Here is a 7,872-nt window from a genome sequence, read left to right on the forward strand (position 1 = left end):
AATTTCTTTAGAGATAACGCCATGGAAGACAGTGGCTCAGAAGACATCCCCACACCATTGTTGATCACGGAGGAAACCTAGCTCCTACTGCCTCCATTACCCTTGAAAAATTGCGCCAAGAGGGCAAAGGGGAGCAGTGGAGCAGAGGGATCAGCTGAGAATCGAACTGGGTTACTTCCCCTGCACCTGCTCCATCCCCTCCACCTGCCACTCATAGCTTTAGTAAGTTATATTGCAGTGTTATTTTAATGGTCCTTAATGCAGAGACACTAAACCAACTTGATCAACATTTTCCCAGACATTAAAATATCCAAATGATGTGTCATTAGTAAACTACTGAAGAGGATTAGGGCCAAGCAAAAAAAAAAAAAAAAAAAAAAAAAAAAAAAATATATATATATATATATATATATATATATATATATACATATACATATATAGCACCATCTCGAGATTAAAGTCATTATAATGCGAAACTAAACTCCTTAAATTTCGAGAAAGGAAGTCGAAATACAATCTTGATAATAAACTCTTATAAAATAAAGTCGTATAAAATAAAGTATTGAAAAATAAAGTCGTAGTTCCGAGAAAGAAAAAAAACACTCGAAATACAATCTTGAGAGAGATTAGTAAGAAGTTCATTTATAAAAGTTATGAATGTGATAGTATAACATGACTAGGCCTATAGTTATTAAACACATTGTAGACATGCTTATAAATCAAGAGCAAAGCATGCATTTATAAACTGCTTACTAATCTATATCAATATAGAAACAATGCTTTATAAATGATGAATTAATTATTTACAAATGCTTAAAAGATCATTTATAGTGTGCAGTAATTATAAATGTTACTGGTTCATGTTCTTTAGAGAAACCTGAAAAGAAGAGAAGAATGACATCCTCCTCAACATCTTCATCCTCCTCCTCCTCATCTTTCTCATGTTCCACTGACAGAGAAAGGAAGAAGAAGAAAAAGAAAAAAACAAAACTAAGATAATTTGTGAAAAGAAGTAAGTTTTAAATATAGAAACATAACACTTTCTGCAAGTTTAATTTGTCAATTTAAACTACTACCGTTCAATAGTATTTTGTCACTGTATATTTTTTTTGACCCTAGCCATTTGGAAAATGGATGTAATACGCATATATGCATTACGCATTTATGCTACTATATGTTCAGAGTTCTACAAATTATGGAAAAAGTTATATATATATATATATATATATTTGGTTGCTATAAAGCATAATCACTGTTATAATATATTTCGACAATATGGTCAAAGTGTTTTGAGATTTCATATTGTGTGGTAGAACTTTCACATCAAAATAATAATCTCAACAGAGACATACAAGTAGTCTAAGTTTTGAAGACATGTAATGTCTTAGATATTTATACAGGAAAACATAACAAAAATACTAAGAATTCTTAAATTGAGATACATTTACTTAAGTAAATAGGCCTAAGTGTTAAAGTCTTGTTTACTGAAATTAATTCTGAAATTTAAGAGGTTATGGCTTAAAACAAGTAAAGAATCTTCCTGTGGAGTAAAAAAAATAAACTTAAATTAAGTTTATTGAATTAAGTTATATATAGAAATGTTATATATGGAATATATATATATATGGAAATGCTTTATGTCTAAAAATCCAAAGATTAATATATCAAGTGTTTACTTGAGGTTACCTTTTATTAACTGGTCACTGTACACTCACCTAACATTGTGATGCAAGGTTTTTTTTTTTTTTTTACACATCCCCCCAATCCACCCATGTTATGTTATATTTACACTATTTACAATGACAGGGCCTGCCCTCTTGTCTTTTTGGCTTGTTGTTTCTGATTGCACTTTAATCCAGATAATATCCCAGAAGGGAATACAGTTAAAACTTGTTTTGAACAATTTCTTTGTCGTCTACAGATTGATTTTAAGAAGGGAGAGAAATAAAATCATTTTATATCATAAATCGGATATTTTTGTGAAAAAATCTGGGATTTTTCTTTGGCCAAATCGCCCAGCCCTAAGCAGGTGTTCTTATGTACTGCTGTAGACAAGTGATCGTACATGTTTTTTGAATTTAGGGGGTGAGTGTGACTGTGTGCTTGTAGTGGGGAGGTTGTTTAGAGTTCTGTTGGCCTTTATGTCACCTTATTTCTATGTCCATCTTTATTAAACACTTGCTGTGTTTTTTGTGTTTGTGGTGTTCAGGCACCGGCGACCGAGGATGCAGAAAGGGACCTAGCAACCACAGTCATGGGGATTTATGTGACCGGAAGTGATGGGGATCAGGAGCCTGAGGACGTTGGAGTTGTGGAGTCAAGTTCATTCTATTTTGCCTCATTCAGCACGGTGAAACTCAAACATCCAACAGGAAAAAAAAAATCATTTTTTGAGTGGAGGGGCTCTAAGGAAATGAAGTTCAAATGTAAATGTATTTCAATAAAAAGTTAAAAAAAAAAATATTTTTTTAAAAACAGTTTTGTCTCACGTTTATGTTAATGGATCAAATGAAAAATGATTTATATGTTTAATTGATGATAATTTCCAATAATTAAGTAAGTTTGAGTTGGTCAAATGTAAATCAATTTCATTTAGTTAATGTAATTATTTTATTTCAGCTGTATTTGTGTAACGGTCACCAGCTGGAGTGCCCTTGATACCCACCAGAAGGCACTCCAGATTAGTCTTGTATCACTCTCAGACTACATTTCCCATAACTCATTGCTCGGACTCATCTTCACTGATCACACTCACCTGTACCTCGTTCTCGGATAGCATTCACCTGTGTATCATCTTGTTTGTCTGTCTATATATACCTGGTTCATTTGTTCAATCCCTGCGAAGTCTTGTTGTACTGTGTGTCTGCATTTCTGAGCGTTTTCCGTGTTTGTTTTCTGGTTTTTGATTTTTGGATTGTTCTTGGATTCTGATTATTGCTGCCTGCCCTGACCTCTGCCTGTTTCTTGGATTCCCTTTGTTTATTCTCCATTGTCCACTGCATGAAAATAGGTGTATCCGGACCAGTATACTCCTGTATACACTGCTGAAATTCGGAAGAATCCAGGAGTATAGTGGCCGGATATGTCAAATTCCATGGGTTTGTATATATCCGCATACATCCGGAATGATACCAAATCGGATGTATGTTGTGGACGTATACTTCCGTGCTAGAGCCATTTGTTGCCATGGCAAGTAATCCCATTAAAGTTTTTAGCAGGAAAAAAATCACACCTTTTTGCAGGAAACATTGACACCTTTTTGCCTTCCAACCAAACTGGATTGGTTGTTCTTTTAAAGCCACTCCCAACACCCAGACCACTATTGGAGGGCAGGACACATTGAAAACCCAGTAAACGGACTTTATTGGTTACTTTTAAACATAGCCCACCCTAGGCCTTGTAGCATACTGATTTGATTGGTTATATACCAGCTATGCAGATATTGCTCAAATATATCCCAAACCTCCCTCCCCCAATTTTAATATATTCATTAAAATACATTTGATATATATATATATATATATATATATATATATATATTTATATTTATATTTAAACACACAAAGAACAATGGGAAAGTCTGAAATTTTTATTAAGGTATATAACACATTCCAAATAGCATTATAAACAAGCATTACAGAGGAATTGGGAACAAAAACTAGAAAAAAAAGTATGAAGTAATAACATCTCAAAGGAAGAAAAAAAAAATCATGGACATTCCAAAGAAAATTATAAACATACATTAAATAAATTGTTAACTTTTTATTTTCGTTAATTTTTTTTTTACCCAATCATTTTAAAGGACAGATGTAAAGGAATAAAGTACACAGTGTATATAAAAAGTTACATATATATATATAAAATATATGAAGAGTTCCATTTGAAATTTTCTCCTTTAATGATGATTTTTATCAAACTTGTATATTTAAGTAATTTCTCTTAAATGGCAATGATAATTGCCTATTAATTGTTATTTAAGTGAAATTACTAAACTTAAATATACAAGTTTGATAAAAATCATCATTAAAGGAGAAAATTTCAAATGGCATTTAGAGGCTTTTGCATCTGAACTCTTCATATATATATATATATATATATATATATATATATGTAAAATATACGTAGATATTCCAAGTAAACAATATAAATAAATAGAACATTACAGAGAGTGCATTATAAACATACATTAAAATGCAAACAAGTAAACAAAATGGAGATAAGCAACATGGACAACAAAAAAAGGAACAAATATATGAAATAATACGAGAAAAATAAATAAGAAATTAAAGTGTATATAAAATATTCAAGGTGTACACTGCCGTTTATAAGTTTGGGATCGGTAAGAAGTCTCATATGCTCGCCAAGGCTGCTTTTTTTTTATATATAAAAAATACAAAAAAAGTAAGAGTAATATTGTTAAATATTATGACAATTTAAAATAAACGTTTCTATTGGAATACATTATTCTTGTGATCAAAGATGAATTTTTAGCATCATTACTCCAGTCTTCAGTGTCACATGATCCTTCAGAAATCATTCTAATGTGATGATTTGATGCTCAATAAATATTCATTATTATTACCAAAGTTGAAAACAGTTGTAGACTTTTTAGGATTATTTGATCAATAGAAAGTTATATTTCATTTATTTGAAATATGATGTTTTGTAACATTATAAATGTCTTTACTGTCACGTTTGATTCATTTAATGCATCCTTGCTGAATAAAAGTATTGAGTTAATTTGAGCTATCCCCCCCAAACCAAAAAAAAAAATATCTTACCGACCCCCAAACTTTTGAACGGTTATATATATATATATATATATATATATATATATATATTTTTTTTATACGAGTTAACATTTTTCAAACTGCCATGATACGCTGGTGGTGTGACGCATAGTGTGGGTCAGCCTCTAGTCTGTTTTATAGTACCTAGCAGAGAGCAGATTGGTGGAGACCTCACCATTCACACTGGCCTTCCATCAACAATAGCATCATCTTCATCAGACATCATTCTATTGTTGCGGTCTTCCAAAGTTCCTTTTCTGTGTTGGTTTGTACAACCCCGGACCTGGTCTCCAGCAACTGAAAAACATGACAGTAACTTAACCACTAAAACACAGAGAGGAGGATAGTTACATTCTGAAGAGAAAAAAAAGTGCTTAACCAGTTTCTTAACTTACCAGTCGCTTTCTTTGAAGGTTCTTTGCAATGCTCGTCATAGTTTTTCTTTTCTGAGCCTTTTCAGGCTGAGCCAAAGAATACTTCCTCCGCAAAGTCTCAAAATACATCTTCCAACCTGCTAAATATATCATAAATAAATGTAATGGCAATAAAAATAAGTAAAACAGAGGACAATAAAATGATTACAACATCTTTAAGATTACCTTTTACACATTCAGGGTCAACGTCTGTAAAAGTTGACCTTAATTCTTCGAAGAGGTAAGTGGTCACAGCCAGCTTATGTGATGAATTTATTCTGGGGGGGAAAGTTGCAGGTATCATTACTGAAATTCACTTTTGGCATTCCAAATCCATAGAGTAGTAGATTAAACTAACATTTAGGCTATAGTATATAAGAAACAGTCTTACCTGGTTTGTGGAACGTATTTGTGTGGGTTGTTCTCTGAATTATGGAGGCGCCTTACAGATTCCTGTAAAGTTTGAAATTAAAAAGCAATTAAATTGATTCACAATCTTCAAGAACCACAAAACTGAATTTTCAGTTGGAATAAGCTGACCATCACAGTAACCGCAAGAGACAAAACAATAATTGTAACCGAACTATGGCTTACAGCCACGTTATAGAACAATAATTGGACTTACCGCAATGTTCACGTCATGTGCCTTTTTTATTCTTTTCGAAGCGTTGTAAGATTCTTCATGTAACGTTAGTCTGTGCTGCTCATACTTTCGCTAAAGAGCATCAAGACGCTGGAGAGTCTCTCTGAGAAGATCAGGTTGTGGCCAAAGACAGATTGATCCTCCCATTGTGATTCTGCATCACAGCTGTGGGGCATGTGGATGTGATCATCCTCATAGTTATCCACTGCATTACTGACTCTCATTGATGCATCTATGGAAATATTATAACCATAAACATTTTTTACATTAGTAGCTACTTAAAATAGATCATGGAGAATTCATTGATGATGGCACCCATAGTTACACAGAACAGTGTGTGAGAAAGATACATTAATTAAAAACGAAACAATACACAATCTCCTAACTCGCCATAAGTCAATATCAATATCTGAATGAGAGATGTAGCTAGCTGGCCTGCTAGCATCAGCAATCTCTGTATAGACCATTTCACAAGATGTAAACAACACTGGTCCAGAAGCACTTCCTGTTTCAGTTTTAACACTGTATAAACGTTGGGTTAAAGTACAACCAACAGAACAACTGAATCAAAAAGTTAAACAAACATATTCAAAATATTTTCTTTACATTTGAAATTAAGAAGCCTTTTACAAACTGAAACAGGAAGTGCATCTGGACCAGTGTTGTTTACATCTCGTAATGTGCAATAGCAGTAATGTGAGGTATTGTAAGACTAATGTAAGTTACCATACTATCTGGTACTACCGTGAATATTCATTCATTCTTTCAGACTCTTAGGTCAATATCACAAAGTTAAATAAATAACATGTATACGTGGGCAATGGTAATCATGCAAGATTCATTGTATTTTGTTTACGGCTTGTTACTGATCTTAAAAGCATTCATAAAACGGACTTCACGAATCTAAAGTTAGGCAAACAAGCACATAACAGTTAGGCAAGTTAGCTTACCTGAATCTGACAATATTCAACACCCGGCGTGACTTCTTTATCGGAACATCGTAGCCGAGCCATTTCTGGGGTGTTCCTCAATCGGATTCCCGTCCTTAGGCCCTGTTAACACGAGAACGCTCGCGGTTGAAAACGTAAAAATATTTTATCGGATGTGCCTTTCGTTTACACGGCGATGGCGTTTTTGAGGCTCAAAAAAGCAAAAAAAAAGTGAAACCACCCTCCAGAGTGGAAATCTTAAATCTTACCCGTGTAAACGGTAAAAACGCAAAAGTTTGCTTGACGGTGAAAGTTGTACGCAGGCGCGTGGACTTGGTGTTGTGGTAGTATGCACTCCTAGCCGCCTGAAGTGCATACTACATTGAATTTCACACACTTTTGCGTCTCCATTTGCACGCGGATTTCTCACACAAAACGCTCGTCTAAACGCAGAATAAAAAAAAAGATGACGCAACGCCACTTTTGCGTTTTCTCATCAGAATCGTTTCCGTGTTTAGCCTCAGTTGGGCACTTTCAAGCCTATGCTTCCAAATGTAGTGCCTTCCGCCATTGCCTCCGGTGCTCCTCGTCTGTGGTGGGTGTAGCTAAATCGTAAAGTGCACCACAACAACAATCTGACCGCCTCACATTATGTTCGTTACACCGTTGGTCCAATTGTTCTCTCCTCTTAATCCAACTGTTATGGCAGCACCTAACTGAACATTTAATACTTGACATATTTTACCGTTCGTTTCAACTAGCGCAGAATCTCATCCCTCTCATGAGCCGGAAGTTGAAGTCTTTCTCAGACGGGAGTAAGATGACAAAACGAACGCAATGGCGTCACCCTTGTTGTCGTGCAAAATAAGGTGAATAGAAGAAAACTGTTTCCAAACAAACGGTTCTCTTTGCTTCGGGAAAGAATGCTGTAATTTTAAAGTATTTTTCTCGCGCTTGAAGCAATACACTAACGTTATTGGTTGCACCTCCATTACGTCACCACATTTGTTGTGTTTATGGTTGTGAGTGGTGAATTTCAAACCTCAAAACGCCCCCTTTTCTTGCAGCTTGTTTGTTTGCGAAGGACTTATTCACTC

At 34.3% G+C, this 7,872-nt stretch overlaps 1 long non-coding RNA gene across 5 annotated transcripts; it reads right to left on the bottom strand.

The window, feature by feature from the left end:
• Positions 1 to 3,574: 3,574 nt before the first annotated feature.
• Positions 3,575 to 7,667, bottom strand: LOC120485672 (uncharacterized). 5 transcript variants are annotated; one of them, XR_016155251.1, is made up of 7 exons: positions 7,045 to 7,667; positions 6,797 to 6,898; positions 5,829 to 6,078; positions 5,595 to 5,656; positions 5,390 to 5,481; positions 5,186 to 5,304; positions 3,575 to 5,087 (listed from the first exon to the last, which is right to left on the bottom strand). It is a non-coding gene; the product is annotated as an uncharacterized LOC120485672 (long non-coding RNA). The 5 variants fall into 5 exon arrangements; XR_016155252.1 differs by having other exon boundaries at positions 7,521 to 7,665; XR_016155253.1 differs by lacking the exon at positions 7,045 to 7,667 and having other exon boundaries at positions 5,186 to 5,301; positions 6,797 to 7,035.
• Between the last annotated feature and the right edge of the window lie 205 nt (positions 7,668 to 7,872).

This window comes from Pimephales promelas, chromosome 3, assembly GCF_988280905.1.
Source record: "Pimephales promelas chromosome 3, fPimPro1.hap1.1, whole genome shotgun sequence".
NCBI lineage: Eukaryota > Metazoa > Chordata > Actinopteri > Cypriniformes > Leuciscidae > Pimephales > Pimephales promelas.